This window comes from Bos taurus, chromosome 2, assembly GCF_002263795.3.
Source record: "Bos taurus isolate L1 Dominette 01449 registration number 42190680 breed Hereford chromosome 2, ARS-UCD2.0, whole genome shotgun sequence".
NCBI lineage: Eukaryota > Metazoa > Chordata > Mammalia > Artiodactyla > Bovidae > Bos > Bos taurus.
In genome coordinates, this window is record NC_037329.1 from 123,458,908 (window position 1) to 123,476,124 (window position 17,217).

The following is a 17,217-nucleotide window of genomic DNA, read 5'->3' on the forward strand; positions in this document are numbered from 1 at the left end:
TAAAAGACGCTTACTCCTTGGAAGGAAACTTATGACCAATCTAGATAGCATATTCAAAAGCAGAGACATTACTATGTCAACAAAGGTCTGTCTAGTCAAGGCTATGGTTTTTCCAGTAGTCATGTATGGATGTGAGAGTTGGAGTATAAAGAAAGCTGAGTGCTGAATAATTGATGCTTTTGAACTGTGATGTTGGAGAAGACTCTTGAGAGTCCCCTGGATAGAAAGGAGATCCAACCAGTCCATCCTAAAGGAAATCAGTCTTGAATATTCATTGTGAGGACTGATGCTGAAGCTGAAACTCCAGTACTTTGGCCACGTGATGCGAAGAGCTGACTGATTTGGAAAGATCCTGATGCTGGGAAAGATTGAGGGCAGGAGAAGAAGGGACAACAGAGGATGAAATGGTTGGATGGCATCACTGACTGGATGGACATGGGTTTGGGTGGACTCTGGGAGTTGGTGATAGACAGGGAGGCCTGGCGTGCTGTGGTTCATGGGGTCTCAAAGAATCGGACATGACTGAGAGACTGAATTGAACTGAACTCAACAAAGATGATGATAAGTGATGGCTTCTGGAGACCCCTTCCTGTCCAGGACTAACTTGGAATGGGCTATAAATGATCTGAGTGGACCAAGGCAAAGGCTGAGTATGTACCTATGATTGAGCGTGGGGGCATTTGGGGGTTGAAACCCTCTTGTGGGGCCTGGTAGTCATGGGATAAACCACCAGGGCTGAGGAGGCTCCTGGCTGGGGAACAGGAGATGTGGGTCTGAGCCATGGCTCTGCCTCTGATTCACTGAGTCAACAAATCCAGCAAATGTTAACTCAGCACCCATTATGTGTCAGGCACTGTTTCTGGCACTGGGCATATAGCCGTGGACTCAGCTGTTCTTGCCATCAAGCATGTGGGGAATCCAGGGTAGGGTGGATAGATGCGGGCTGTTTACCCATCTGTACAGAGCAGTATGGGGTGGGGAAGTCCAGGACAGGAGCACAGCCTCAAGGGTCTTCAGGGCAAGCAGGCACTGCAGGTGACTCACATAGGCTGGAGGAACCACGGGCAGCAAGGCTGTGTCTTGGTTCCTGCTGTCGGTTACTGGGACAATGTCTGCCTTTTGATTTAAAAAGCACAGGACTCTAGATTTTGTTTTTTTTTCACGAAATCTTCAGATTTTACATATTAGCAAATCGATGAAAGGAAAAAAATATTATGTTACTAAAACCCCACCTGTTTGTGTGTGTCTGGTCTGCAGCCCTTCATTTTTCAGAGATGGTTCCCCCATGACAGATAAGAAGGTCCACAGAAACCTCAGTTCCTAGTTGGGGGAACCAGCTGCGAGCCCTCTCCACCTGCACAGGGGCTCTCACTTGGCAGTCAGAGTCCAGGTTTCCAAGAAGACATGGGTCAGCCTGGGAACAGGAGGCCCCAGGAGCCCCTTCGCGATGTCCACATAGCTGTGACGATGGGACCCTCCCTGGGCAGAGAGAGGTCTCCTTGAACTTGCCAACAGGAGAGAACTGAGATGACCCTGGTTCCCCTGTCATGGATTTAGGGGAGAAGTGCTTGCATGTGTGTGTGTGTGTAAAAGAGGGACAGAGAAAAGGAGATGGTCAGGATTTCGCACAGAAGGAGGGCAGGGCAGACCCCAGTGGAAACCATACGACTTTGAACAGACCAGAGGGGACACGAAGGCGCCATGCAGGTCTGGAGGGGCCACTAAAAGAAAAGACTGGACAGTGACCATTGTAACGGGAACAAACAACCGCAAAGAAGCTACTTTCACTAAGGCCTTCTATGAGCCCAGCTCGGTTCTAAGTTCTTTAGGTATATTATCTCATTTAATCCTCACAACAGCTTTGTGATGGGGGCAATATTATCCCCTGTTTTCCAGATGGAAATCCAGATGCTGTGAGGCTAATGTGTCCAGGCCACAGGGTGGTATGTGAGTAAGGAGAGCTCTGAACCCTTACGGTCTGGCTTCCAAACACACACTTTACTAAAACGTGGTTCATGGAACTTTGATAGAGTCACATGTCTTTGTTGAGGACCTACTGTGTGTCGGGAACTGTGCAGGGCCCTTCCTCATTGTAGTTAATACCTACCACCAAGTGAGAGAGAGCTCCTGCCACTTCATAGGTGAGAAGCCCAAGATCTGGGAGACAGAAGGGCTGCTGGGGTTGCCAGGGCCAGCCCAGATCTGGGTGGTCCCTCTGGGTCTGCATGGGCCTGACTCCAGAGCCCCCTCCTCCAGACCCTGTTCCCTGCTGGCTGACTTCCTGCAGGGGCTGTCCTTAGACTCAAACGCTCACGTTGATAGTTTTAAGAGGCCTGGACACACCTTCAGGAGGCTGTGAATTCAGCCTGAGATCTCTGGGTCCAGAGTAGAAGATCCCCACTCCTTTTTCCCATGGGAGTCTAGATGGACCCAGGTCACCTGACCTAAGTAGGCCAGCCACTCGGCCAATTCCTCCTCGCTTTATTAGAATCCAGGCAGATTAAAGAGTTCTGTTGACTCCTTGGATTAGAGCACAACTTTGGCCCCAGAGGCTCCTTCCTCTGCCAGGGGCCCTTTGTAGACAAGATGTGTTAACTCACCAGCGGGAAAGCAGCTGCACTGCTAACCATCCCTGGGCATGTGAGCCATCTGTGCCCAATGTCCTGGCATGCAGCTGGCCCCGTCCTGCCCACAGGACCTCGTCCTTCTGCTTCCTGAGCCACAGGGACCTGGAACCTGTGAGACCAGGGTCTGCTCTCCCAAAGGACAGAGATGAGTGCAGAAGGGCACTTAGGGGAGTACTTGTGGTGAAACACGGAGGAGGTGATCTGGTGAGGAAAGGGAAACCTCAAATAGGCTAGATGCAGAATTCAACTTTCCTGAGCACCTACTATGTGCTCAGTATTTATACACACATCCTTGTCTAAGCCTCATCATCTTGGAGAGCAGATTAAGCTCCATAATCACCAGCTCCATTTTGTGATTATGCCCATTTTGCAGATGAGGAAATTGAGGTCTGCTGAAGGTCACATAGTTTGGCAGTGGTGAGGCAGGGACTCAGACCCAGGCTCTTGGTGACCCTTCTTCCAACCACACTGTCTAGGTTTGCTTCCCACTGCACGGGAGTCCCTGTGGCTACTCCACCTCTGTTGCCTCCACCCCGAGGCTACCAGGAGGGTCCTTGGAAAACAGAAGCCTCAATAAATCTCAGCCTTCAACCAGGAGGGGCTGAGACCATCCCTCGGGAGGAGCCAGCATTTCCCAGCAGAGTAAAGCACCGGCCTCTTAGTTACTGCAGGTACAGATACTATCCTTCTCTCCCAGGAAGTTGGTAAATCAAACCTTAGGCCTAGATTTGCAGTCTGCTGTGGGTTGAGTGAGGCAGGAATCAGAGGGAGGGATGCTGGGAGAAGAACAGCACCCCAAACCAGACCCTGGAGGCTTCATGGGGGGAGGGGCACAGTGTGGTGCTGAGGGACCACTGCTCCCACCTGGGCCCCCAGGGGTGGACCAGATGATCCTGGGACCCCTGCCAGGCCTGACCTTCTGTGGGTCCCTGACCCAGTGTCTGGGTATCTGGGGGCAGCTGGAGCAAAGGGTCTGGAGCTCAAGGATGGAGGCTGGAGAGGGGGCTTGGGAAGGGGCAGCAGCTCTGAGCTGAGCTCTGGGTAGGGTGTGATTGATGGGAAGAAGAGGCTGATGGTCACAGAGGACAGGCCAAGGGTGGGGGTGTCCAGCAGGGCCCTGGGCCAGAGCAGCCCAGAGGAAACCAGAGGGGCAGGACTCAGCACCCTGGGCTGGGAATCAGGGCCTGGCTCAGTTCTGGTGCTGCTGACTGGCTGTGTGACCTTGGACAAGTCACCTGGCCTTTCTGGGCCTCAGCTACCTCACCTGCAAAGTGAAGGTGATTATTCCTGCCCTGGATGTGGGGCGGTTGGGAGAACTCAAGGAGCAAAAAGCCAGTCAGGAGGGATTATCTTGAACACAGGGCATGGGGTGGGGCCTGGGTCTGTTTCACTTTCCTCTGCTCCCAGCCTCCTGGTGATCACTTTGGAGGTGGCCACTCTGTATCCCTCCATCCTGGGTGGTGGGAGACCTGGATCCCAGCTTCACCTACCAGGGACTTTCTGTATCATTGTGGACGAGTCCCTGTCCCTCTCTGGGCTCATGTCACCGTTGGCTGGGGCTGGGTGACATGCATTGTTCTCTCCACCTCCACGCTGGACTCTGTCCCTTTTCTTCCTGCCCTGTCCCTTACTCAGTGTTGTACTGGTAGATGTTTCACCATTGGCTCTCCAAGAATCAAAGCCCTGATCTGTGGTGTTGGCCAGTCTCTGTGGTGTGAATACTCCCACCACGGTCAATGTCAAGTTATTGATGAGCCGTCACTCGACGGGAGGTTTGGAAGGGACATGGAACAGCACACGGATGTATAGTGTTTCTGTTCCATAGATGGAACTAACCCCAAGCGTATGCAATAGTACTTAGGGATTAAGGGCCTTTGAGTGTTTATTAACTTTAGTTTTAATATAATCCATTTCATTGTGAGTTAATACAATTTAACTGTTTATTGTGGCTGTATTTAACAACTGGATGACAAAATTCCTGAAATTCTAACCATTGGTTCTGTGAGCTGCTTTGGGTTGGTTCTGACACACCTCTGTCCCCACTCCTCTCATCCCATCATCCTTGCTTCTTGATGCTACAATCACAGAAATAAAACTTTGCCTAATTTCAAGGACCTGTAAAAGAGTCCAAAGCAGCATTCTTGGAGGCTGGGTGGTCAGCCCCCACAGTACTTGATCACCTCTCCAAATGCAGTACCTGACACATACGATTTGTTTTTCCATATCTTTGTCATCAGAAATGATGATTATATTACTTTATTCAACTGAATTAATCATGGGGTAGGGGAGTAGGGAGAATACTTAGGGCTTTATCTGAGTACCAGGAGCAGTTAACCCTTTAGTCCTCATTGAATCCACCAGAGTGGGTACATCAGGCTGTGGGGGTCTCTCCTTGGCAGACCCTGTCCGGAACTTCTTTGGAGGTCACTGACCCAGGCCCCTTGGGCCTCCTGCAGCCTCACTTGCTGTGGGGACTCTGAGAGGAGCGAACTCATTTCATGGATAAAGCTTGAAGCTGGAAAGGACTTTCTCATTTTGCTAACGGAGAAACTGAGGCTCAGAGATGGGCAGAGTCTTACTCAAGATGACTCACCCCATCAGGAAAGATTCAGAGGGAGACCCCTGGCTCTCCAGCTCCTCCTGGGACACCCCCCTCATGTCCCAGCTGTATCAGGGGTAACATTTCTCAGCTGAGGGAAAGCATGGAGATTATCCAGAGTTTGGAAACAGAGCTCTTTAAAGCATGATGTTGAGGAGCCTTGACCACCACAGAGCCTGGGCCACCAGCTCCTGTGTTCTAAGGGACAGTCCCCCAGACCCATTTCCATCAGCCCCAAGTGGCTGCTCAATCCTCCCAAGCTGGCCTCTGAGGCTGTCTCTTTCAGGAAGCCCCCCATGGTTCACCCTTGAGCCTGCGTCTCAGTCCTCTCTCCAGTGCTCATGGGCTCTGTGGCCAGGCCCCTAGTCCTGCCTCTACCAACCCTGTAGAGGCTCCAGACAAGTCTCTTCCCTTCCCCAGGCCTCAGTTTATACATCTGACAAGTGGGCATGATCATCTCTGCCTGATGCACCTCATGGGGTTTGGTGAAGAACAGATGAATGGGCGGTTGGGAGGGAACCACTGTGAGATGCTGGGAATTATCTAAGGATGCTGGTTGCTGTAAGCTCTAGTGTGACTGAAGGTCTTGCTCTGGCCACTGGTCCTGTGGGCAGACGTGGGTTGAGGCTGTGTGGGTCAAGCCTCAGGTAGGTCTGATATACATCCTGGCTCTGGCACGAGAGCTGTGAGACCTTGGGGGGTCATGTCCACACCTCTGGGAGTCCAGTCTTCACCTGTGCGGTAGGGAGCCCTTTGCCCACAGCTCAGGGCAGGTGAGGGGGAAATGGGAGGAATGCAGCAGGGGTGGAGGGTCAGGGTCCCAGGGTGAGCCTGGTGGCCCTCATCCATCATAGTGTTGACAGAGCTGGGGGTGACATGGTGACTGTCCAGAGAGTGCCAGGTCATCCCTGCACCCACAGTCATCTTTCCCCACCCCACCCCACCCCATCTGGGCATCCATGCCCACCCAGGCTGCCTCTCAGCTCCTCTCCCTGAGCCCCTGACTTCCTCCTGTGTTTGACAGCGCTCTCCCCCAGTCTCCTCCACATTTTGTCAAAACACCAGCTTTGATTTCTGACAGGCAGGAAACAGTCTGGAGGATGACTGACAGCCACCAAATGCTGTCAGGATGCGGTGGAGGCAGGAGGGAGGGCGTGAGGATGCTGGAGGGCAGGAGCGCATGTGGGCCCAGGAAAAGTCTCGACAGTGCCACGTCTTCCAATGCACGGGGGACTGGTCCCTGGCGGATGGAGAGGGGCAAGTCCCCGGGGCAGAGGTGAGTGACCGCCTTGCAGTCTGGTAGCACTTCAGTCCCCAGAGCTGCCACGGCCCTGATAACAGTACTGGGGGCCCGTGTACAGAGCACTTACTTTGTCCCTTTACATGCACGTCCTCTATTCATCCTGTACCAGCGCTTCGAGGGAGGCTCTCTTTTCTTTCTGTTACAAGTGTGGAGGGGCTTTCCTGGTAGCTCAGCTGGTAAAGAACCCTCCTGCAATGCAGGAGACCTGGGTTTGATCCCTAGGTTGGGGAGATTCCCTGGAAGAGGGCATGGCAACCCACTCCAGTATTCTTGCCTGGAGAATCCCATGGACAGAGAGGAGCATGGTGGGCACAGTCCACTGGACCGCAAACAGTCGGACACGACAGAGCGACTAAGCACAGCACAGCCACAGAGGGATGGAAATGAAGATGGAAATGAAGAGAGGTCAAGAAGCGTGTCTACAGACATGGAGCTAGAGAAGGATGGAAGTAACTCTGTTGCTGAACTCCTAAGTGAACCTCCAGAGGACCAAGATGCTAAGAAGTGAAGAATCTCTTAAATAGGAAGGAGGTTCTGGAACTGCAAAGATCATGGTACCAAAGCCCAGGGCTATATCCTGTGTATATTCATGAAGATATGCCTGGGGCACTAGAAAGGAATACTAATGAAGAATTCCAATAAGCATGAGGAATAAATACTCCAGCTTCTGTCCAAAGTTGTGGCTAGAATGGGTCCTTCAAAGGGTTCCTAGTAAGACCGAGCCCTGATTACTCACATCCTTCCTGTCTCATCCCCTTCTGACCTGTGATCCCCAGGAACCCTTTCTAAGCTCTTGTCTGGGGAATCTGCTTTCTGATGAACCCAGTCAGGGACACATGATCAAACCCCTTCGAAGAACATGGGATCCAAGCTTGCCTCTTAGACACATCAATGGAAACCCAGGCTGTGGGCTCTGTGAGCCTGGGAAAGGGCAGGAGAAGCTTGTGGGCAGCAGAGCCAGAGCCCTGGTGCAACACAGCAGAGAGTGTCCCAGGGAGCAGCTGGAGGGAAGGCCAGACAGGCAGCCGGTCTGCCCTGCAGGTTGGTCTGGAGGGACCTAGTGGAAGTTGAAATGGGCTGAATCGCCAAGGCAGCTGAGTGTGCAGTGACGTGGAGCAAAAGGGCCTGGGGCTGCAAGGGCTCCCAAAGACTGGGATCAGCCTGGAGGATTTGTCAGCGAGAAACCACAGCCTCTCCTCAGGCTAACGAGGCACATCAAGGGGCGGAGAGAGCCTGCCTGGGAAGTGGACACCGAGGATGATATAAAAGAACATTTTCTTTCTTCACTTTGGAAACTAGGAAACTCAAGGTCAAGTCTACAGCTGACCTCTAGCAAGGGCACAGGAATGAATGGCATGCATCTCCATGTTCCTAACTTCCATAATGATCTTCTCCTTCTTCTCCTCTTCTTCCATCTCTCCCTTCCTCCCCCTCCCCTCCTCTCCTCCTCCCTCTCCCCTGCCCTCTATTCCTCTCCCCCTTCTCCTCTTTTTCCTCCCCCTCTCTCTCTCCTTCCTCTGCTTTCTGTCTACATCTCTCCTCCAACTTCCAGTTGTCTATATTAGAGCTTTGCATTTGTATATTTTTACAAAGTTGCTTCAATTCTTTAGACAAATAAAGTGGGGTATTGATGTTGCTCGGTTGCTAAGTCTTGTCCGACTCTTTGTGCCCATGGACTGCAGCATGCCAGGCTTCCCTATCCTTCACCAAATTCCAGATCTTGCTCAAACTCATGTCCATTGAGTCAGTGATGCCATCCAGCCATCTCATCCTCTGTCGTCCCCTTCTCCTCCTGCCCTCAATCTTTCCCAGAATCAGAGTCTTTTCCAACGAGTCAGGTCTTCACATCATGTGGCCAAATTATTGGAGCTTCAGCTTCAGCATCAGTCCTTCTAATGAATATTCAGGGTTGATTTCCTTTAGGTTTGACTGGTTTAATCTCTTTGCTGTCCGAGGGATTCTCAAATGGGACATAAATAAACACAAAACATAAACCTCATAGGTACGCAACTGTTAACACTGCTTTCTATCTTAATAAAGAATAAAGATTTTTCTTGTAAAAAGGGCAAATATGCACTGCAAAAAATAATTCAAGAAATACTAGACAAAACAAAACAGAATGTATAATAAACATTTCTGTTACTCAGAAACGTCTGTGATAAACTTTTGATGGACAATTTCCAGGCACAGCTTCATGAACCTACACAGGATGTGACAGAAGAGACAGACAGGAGGAAAAATAGGAAAATAATGGCATCATTATGTTTCCTTGAATTTAAAGGAAGAAATGGAAATTGTGGTACAATTGAAGGAATTTTGTACTTCAGATACATTTTGATTTATAAAAGATGTATCTTCCTACAGTTAAAAAGAAAAAAATTAAAAAATATTGAGATGTTGCTGTGATTTTAAAATAACTGCTGATTAAATTTTGTACCATATGCGATACCTCCCTAGTAAGAAAGATTAGGAAATTAGCACTTGCATCCCACCACCTCCTGATTTTTTCATGCTGTGTCAGGGTTCTGCTCTTTCGTGTTGTTTGGAAACAACATTGCTGTTGGAGATTTGGGCTTTGTTCTGTATCTGTATAGATTCAGTACTCAGCATCTGTTTACTCTCCTCCTCTCCTAAGACCACACCACACACACTCCTGGTCTTGCCTTTCACGAGTTCAGTTCAGTTCAGTTGCTCAGTTGTGTCCAACTCTTTGTGACCCCATGGACTGCAGCACACCAGGCTTCCCTGTCCATCACCAACTCTCAGGGATGCTCAAACTCATGTCCATCGAGTCAGTGATGCCATCCAACCATCTCATCCCCTGTCATCCCCTTCTCCTCCTGTCTTCAATCTTTCCCAGCATCAGGGATTTTTCCAATGAGTAAGTTCTTCGCATCAGGTGGCCAAAGTATTGAAGTTTCAGCTTCCGTATCAGTCCTTCCAATGAATATTCAGGACTGATCTCCTTTAGCATGGGCTGGTTGGATCTCCTTGCAGTCCAGGGTACTCTCAAAAGTCATCTCCAACACCACAGTTCAAAAGCATCAATTCTTTGGCCCTCAGCTTTTCTTTCACGAGTTCTTAATTTTTAAAATATATTTGTTAATGGTATTTTTTTTTCAAGAAAGGCTCATGAAGTTTGTCTCCTGAGTTCCTACATCCTTGAGACAGAGTATCATTGCCTTGGGATCTGGAAAATCAACTTAACTGGGTATAAAATTCTGTGGTTCTATTTTCTTGCCCTCAAACCTTGCTAGATGGTCCCTGGTCTTCTAGTGCTGCCTTGGAGAAGCTTGTGCCTCCCTGATTTCTCCCCACCATTGTGAACCGGCCAATAGATTCTGTTTTTGAATTTCAGTTGTGTCATTCAGATATGTTTTTATGTTGACATATTTTTATCAAGTTTTTTTTTTTTTTTCCCTGAAAGGTGCTGCACATTTTTGACCTACAAATTTAGTGTTTTTTTTTTTTAACTTCAGAATTGTTTTCTCGCATTATTTCTTAGATTATATGTTGCCTCATGATTGCCTCTATATTTGACAGTCTTTATCTTGAGAAAATTATTTTCTTCCTAATCTTTGAAAAAAGTTTTCCAATTAATTCTAGCTTTTTCACCTTGTTCCTTAAACTATTTTCATCATGCTTCTTCTATTTTTTGCTGTTTCTAAGGTGGGTTCCATGTCTCCTGTTTCTTTTCATTTATTCGATTTCATTCCCATGAAAGACAGCTTGGTTTTAATTTTGTGCTGTTGTTTTATATGCCTTTACTTGAATCCATTTGAAAAAAAAAATGTCATGTTGTCTGCAATTTCCTGGTACTCCATAAAACCAATTTTTCTGATGTCTTCCCTCTTTCTTTGGGCAATTACTTTTGTGGTGTATTTTCTTCTCTGCCTTTGTTTGTGTTCCTTTTTCCTCCTTTTTGTGGCTCCGGGCACAGTTCCTGTGTTAGTTTCCTCCTAACTCATTTTTAGGTGGATCCAGCCCTTTGTGAAAGTGAAGGTTTCTCAGTCGTGTCCGACTCTTTGCAGCCCCATGGGCTAGTCCATGGAATTCTCCAGACCAGAATACCGGAGTGGGCAGGCTTTCTCTTCTCTAGGGGATCTTCCCAACCCAGGGATCAGACCCAGGTCTCCCACATCACAGGAGGATTCTTTACCAGCTGAGCCAAGAGGGAAGCCCATAGCTCAGTTGGTAAAGAATCCACCTGCTATGCAGGAGACCCCAGTTCGATTCCTGGGTCGGGAAGATCTGCTGGAGAAGGGATAGGCTACCTACTCCAGTATTCTTGGGCTTCCCTTGTGGCTCAGCTGGTAAAGAATCCGCCTACAATGCGGGAGAGGGAAGGGGTAGGTAGTGTGGGAAATGCCTTCCATTTTGGTTTATTGTCTTAGTGTCTCTGTTCACATCAGTTATTTCTTTTGCTGTAGGAGTGCAGCTCAGTATCTGCTATCTCAGTGATCAGTGTGTGCCAGGGTCCAGCCCCGGCTGATCCAGGGTATTCGAAGCGGGGACGGCGTCGGCGAGTATCAGGATACAATAGCTTCAATTAGATATTAATTAGAGATGTAAAGAGTAATAGAATGAGGATAGCTCAGCAGGAAAGTTCAGTGGAGAAAAGAGGCTGAGTAGCTTGGTTTATGCGGGAGACCAATAAAAGTTCAAGACAAGAAGCTTGCACCACTTACGTAGGCCGCAGGCATCCTTCTGTTCTCCCGAAGGAGAGGAGACACTGAGGCCTCCCCGGTCGGATCTTAGAAGCCCAGGCATAATTAGTAAGCATGGCGGGTTCCGCGCTCCAGGTGGAGACTCAGCCAGAATTTGGGAGAGAGAGCGACATGAGGAGACCAGTATTTCGAGAAACTGATCCCAATTCTTTATTTTCCATGGTCTATTTTTATACAGTGAGATGTTATGCAAAAGTCATGCGGGGTCAGCAGTCCTGACTTTTATCAAAGTCAGGTGCTTCATACAAATGTATACAGAGGTCTTAGGGGTGTTACATCATCTTCTGGCCAGGGGGCCTGCTGACAATTTATGACCCTCTCCTTGTGACAGTGGTCAGTCAACCAGAACACTTATTTCTCCAGGGGTGATTATTCTTAAAACAGACGCCACCCAGATAAAGTTACATTCCTATAGGGTGAGGGTGTAGTGGGTTTTAGTTAAGGAAAGAATTTACTTAGCCTAAGGTCTAACGTGATTAAAAGGTTAATACTTATTTCTTCTATATATTCAATTAATGTGTGTAAGGGCAGGGGATATGGAGACTTAGCAACAAACATTGGCTCAGCAAATGAAAAACACAATTTCTAATCAGTCCATTATACTTATACTAATAGTTTTCTAACTTTTCTAAGGAACCTGTTTTCAGAAGGTTTAAAGCATCTCGTGCCTCTCACAGTTGGGAGGCTGTGAGCAATCACATGTGGCCAGACAAGGCTGTCAGGCAGGCTAGAGAACCTTCAGAGGAGTTTGTAGGTTAAAACACTCATGTCACGCCCAGGAGTTTTTATTAACTAGAGCTCTAAGTTAACTCCTTCTCTGAAAGAGGTGGTGGGGGACAGCCCCCCGTAAAGTCAGAGGTGTAGGTAAAAGCACAAAGTAGTAAAGTAGGCAGGCTCTGGTTATGGGGGTAGATGCTCGAGGATTTCCAGGGGAACTCCTGAGGCTCGATCCCGCCTTTGCGTATGTCGAGCCTCCTTCCTCATGACCTTTGCCACGGGCAGAGTACCTCACTCTGGCCCCCAACAAGTGTGGCCCAATCATAGCTGTTCATGTAGATTATCAGTTTCATGTAGGTTATCTGAGGATGACCATGTATCGTCATCAGTTTCTACATCTGTCCCGATAGATTTTACAAAACTTGGCAGGTATGTTTCAGATTTTGTAATTGAAGTTATAAACAATTTATGGCATAACTCATATTGAAAAAAGATCCCCCTTCTATTTTTTCATTTTTTGTTTCTGTGATTGTTGTTTTAGGTTGGTTTTGAGAAAAGGAAGTGAAATATATATCTACTCCACTATTTTCACTTGGGTACCAAGTGCTTTCTCGTCCACTATCTTTCAGTCCCATTGGAAACCCAGGGAAATGATGAGGTGGTTTCCTCTTGGAGAGGAGCAGAGAACTGGGGAACCCAGGGCTTGAGAGGAAAACAAGACTGCAGGGCCATCGTAGCCAGAGTAGGCAACACTCACATGTATGTTGTCCTACCTCAGCAACAAACACTCACATGTGACCCCAGACTCTCTCACACATGCTTCTGGCATGTGCAAGGGCTCTGCACTCCTGTAGCAGACATCACTAATCCATCACAGCACTCTTTCTTCCTGAACCTGAAAGTGAAATGTGTCACTCAGTTATGTCCAATTCTTTGCAACCCCATGGACTGTAGCCCACAAGGCTCCTCTGTCCATGGGATTTCCAAGGCAAGAATACTGGAGTGCTTTGCCATTTCCTTCTCCAGGGGATCGTCCCAATCCAGAGACTGAACCCAGGTCTCCTACATTGCAGACAGATTTTTTTATCACCTGAACCATCAGGGAAGCCCTCCTGAACCTGAACTCAGTCCCAAATTCCTTTTCAAGACAACAGATCAAGAAAATAAAACCAACCAACTGGCATGGGCTTATGAAATGAAATTTGTCTGCCTGCCCCATATTTGAGATTTTCCAGGTACACTGAAGAGTTGTGGAGTTAGGAAGCCCTGGGCTTCCCTTGTGGCTCAGCTGGTAAAGACTCTGCCTGCAATGCAAGAGACCTGGGTTCAGTCCCTGGGTTGGGAAGGTCCCCTGGAGAAGGAGCATGCTACTCACTCCAGTATTCTGGCCTGGAGAATTCCGTGGACTATATAGTCCATAGAGTCGCAAAGAGTCAGACAATGACTGACTGACTTTCACTTCACTAGGAAGCCGTGCATTTGAATTCCAGTTCTGTGAATGCCTCACAGAGCAGACTTGGACAAATATCTTCTCAGCTCTGAATCTCAGCTTTCCTGGGTGTTAAATAAAGATCACCTTGGTTGGAGGATTACATGAGGTTATGTTGGTAAAGTTCCTATCCAAGCACAACGCACATTTAGATGTTCAATAGTACTTTTAAAAGAAATGAAAAAAGTATTGTTCTTCCCCTGATGCAGCTTTAAAATGAGGGAAGAGAGAGCGACTTCATTCCATGTGTGAACTCTAGTATCGAATACAATCATGAGGTTTGGTCCAGACTCAGCAGGGCAGTTGCTGTCATTGATTAGCAATGTCTGCCGTGTGCATGTGATGAGAAGTCGCAATTTGTGTGCTTGGAAGTAGGAAGTGAAAGAGAGGTTGGGAGGTTCGGGCCCTTCTCCAACACCCATAACCCTCTGTTTCTTATGGACCACACAGGCATATGAAGAGAAGGCTCTGCTTTTACCGCCACGGTGTTCCCTGCTACTCGGATGACCATCCGGTAACTTTCATTATCAAAGCTGAGCGGAAACCAAGACTGAGCAATGCAGTGAGAAGGTCACTGGGAGGTGTCAGAAAGTCTATGTTCCAGCTCCAGGTTCCCATAAACTGGCTGCTTGTACCTAAGCAAGTCTCTTCTTCCTGAGAGCGGGGAGTAGGAGGGAATAGGCTGTGGTAGTGGATAAATGTTATAAAACCTGGAAAAAGAAATCGGTCTGCTAAGTTGCTTCAGTCATGTCCAACTCTTTGCGACCCCATGGGGCTGTAGCCCGCCAGGCTTCTCTGTCCAAGGGGATTCTCCAGGAAAGAATACTGGAGTGGGTTGCCATTTTCTCCTCCAAGAATTTTTCCAGCATTCACAATTAATAAATCTGGGACTTTCTGTTTTGTATTTGTTAAAATATAAGCTTCTATATGTATTTTACATTTTAATTGTGGTAAAATATAAATAACATAGGATTTACCATTTTAATCATTTTAAATTATAAGTGAAGACATTAAGTATATTCATATCACCACCATCCATTGCCAGAATTTCATCATTCCACACTGAAACTCTGTACCCATTAAACATTAACTCTTCATTCCCCAACCCCTATCCCTAGTACCTGGTAACCACTATTTTAGTTTCTGTCTTTAAGAATTTAGCTATTCCAGGTACTTCATATAGGTGGAATCATATAATATTTGTCCTTTTGTGTCTGGTTTATTTTACAGAGCATAATGTCTTCAAGGTTCATCCACATCATAGCATATTTCAGAATTTCACTATTTTTAAGGCTGAGTAGTATTTCATTGTGTATATACACTACATTTTGTTTATCCATTCATCTGTCAATGAATGGATTGGCAGAATGAATGGTCTCCATCTTTTGGCTATTGTGAATAAAGCTGTTAGGAATCTTGATACAAAAATATCTTTTGAGTCTCGACTTCTAGTTTTTTGAGGCATCTATCCAGAAGTAGAATTGCTGTATTACATTCTGCATTTTTCTTAAAGGACTGTCATATCGTTTTCCACGGTGGCTGCACAAGTTTATATCCCCATCAGCAGTGTCCAAGGGTTCCGTCCTCACTGATGCTTGTTATTTTCTATTGTTTAGATTATAGCCATCCTAATGAGTATAAAGTGGTTTTGACTTGCATTTTTCTATCAGATATATGATTTGAAAATATTTTCTTCCATTCTATGGGTTGCCTTATTACTTGGTTAATCATGTCATTTGACATACAGAAGTTTTTACAAAATTTTTGATGGACTCGAGCTTATCTATTTTTTTCTCTCTTTTGTCATCTCTGCTCTTGGTGTCCATATCAAAGCAATCATTGCTGAATCCAATGTCGTGAAGTTTTCACCTATGTTTTCTTCTAAAAGCTTTAGTTTTAACTCTTACATTTAGGTTCTTAATCTAATTTGGGGTAATCTTTGTATATGTTGCAAGATAAGGGTCCACCTTCATTCTTTTGCATATAGATATTCAGTTTTCTGAATACCATTAGTTAAAAAGTTGGCTCTTTCCCTATTGAATGTTTTTGGGACTTGTTGAAAATCACTGAACCACACATGCAAGGCTTTATCTTTGGGTTCTGTACCCTATTTGAATGTGTTAGCTGCTCAATCATGTCTGACTCTTTGCAATCCCATGAACTTTAGCCCGCCAGGCTTCTCTGTCTAGGGGATTCTCCAGGCAAGAATACTGGAGTGGGTTGCAGTTTCCTTCTCCAGGGGATCTTCCTGATCCAGGGATCAAAACTGGGTCTCCTGAATTGCAAGCAGATTATTTAATTGGTATATATTTTCTGTCTTTATGCCAGTGCTATACTTTTTTTTATTACTGTAGTCTGTAATATGTTTTGAAATCAGAAAGTGTAAGACCTCCAACTTTGCTCGTTTTCAAGATATTTTTGGCTATTCAGGATCTCTTGAAATTCTATATTAATTTCAGAATGGATTTTTGTATTTCTGCAAAAAAATAGAATTCAGCAATGCTATAGGATTCAAGATTAATATACAAAAACAACTACATTTCTATACACTGGCTTCCCTGGTGGCTCAACTGGTAAAGAATCTGCCTGCAATGTAGGAGATCTGGATTCGACCCCTGGGCTGGGAAGATACCCTGGAGAAGGGAATGGCTACCCACTCTAGTATTCTGGCCTGGAGAATTCCATGGACTATTCCATGGGGTTGCAAAGAGTCAGACATGACTGAGTAACTTTCACTCACACTGGCAATGAACAAACCAAAAATGAAATAAAGAAAAATTTACAATAGGGTCAAATAAATAAATTACTAAGGAATAGACTTAACCAAAAACTATACTCTGAAAACTTTTGTTGTTGTTATTTAGTCACTAACTCGTGTCTGACTCTTTTGTGACCCCATGGACTATAACCCACCGGCTCCTCTGTCCACAGGATTTCCCAGGCAAGAATACTGAACTGGGTAGCCATTTCCTTCTCCAGAGGATCTTTGCAACCCAGGGATCAAACACAGGTCTCCTGCATTGCAGGTGGATTCTTTCATTAAAGATGATGTAAATAAATGGACAAATATTCCATGTTCATGGATTGGAAGACCCAGTATTGTTAAGATGGCAATACTCCCAAAATTGACCTACAGAATCCAGTACAATCCCTATTGACATCTCAGATAACTTGGTTTAGAAGGTGACAGACTGATGGTAACATACAGGTGGCATTGCAAGTGACTCAGAACAGCCAAAACAATTTTGGAAAAGAGAAACAAAGTAGGATAATTCACATTTTTTGACTTCAAAACTTACTAGAATGCAAAGTAATAAAGACAACATGGAACTGGCATGAAGACAGACGTATAATCAATGAAACATAATTGAGAGTTCACAAATGAACCCATAGTTCTGTGGTCAATTGATTTTCAACAAAAGTGCCAAGACAAGTCAATGGAAAAAAAAAAACAGTCTTTTCAACCAATGGTACTGCAGCAACTGGATTGCCACATACAAAAGAATTAAGTTGTACTTTCCCTTAAATTATATGCAAAATAACTCAAAATGGTTCAGACATAAATGTAAGACACAAATCTCCAAAACTCTTAGAAGAAACCATGGAGATATAACTGCATGGTCTTGGGCTTGGCTGCTGCTGCTGCTGCTAAGTCGCTTCAGTCGTGTCCAACTCTGTGCGACCCCATAGACGGCAGCCCACCAGGCTCCCCTGTCCCTGGGATTCTCCAGGCAAGAACACTGGAGTGGGTTGCC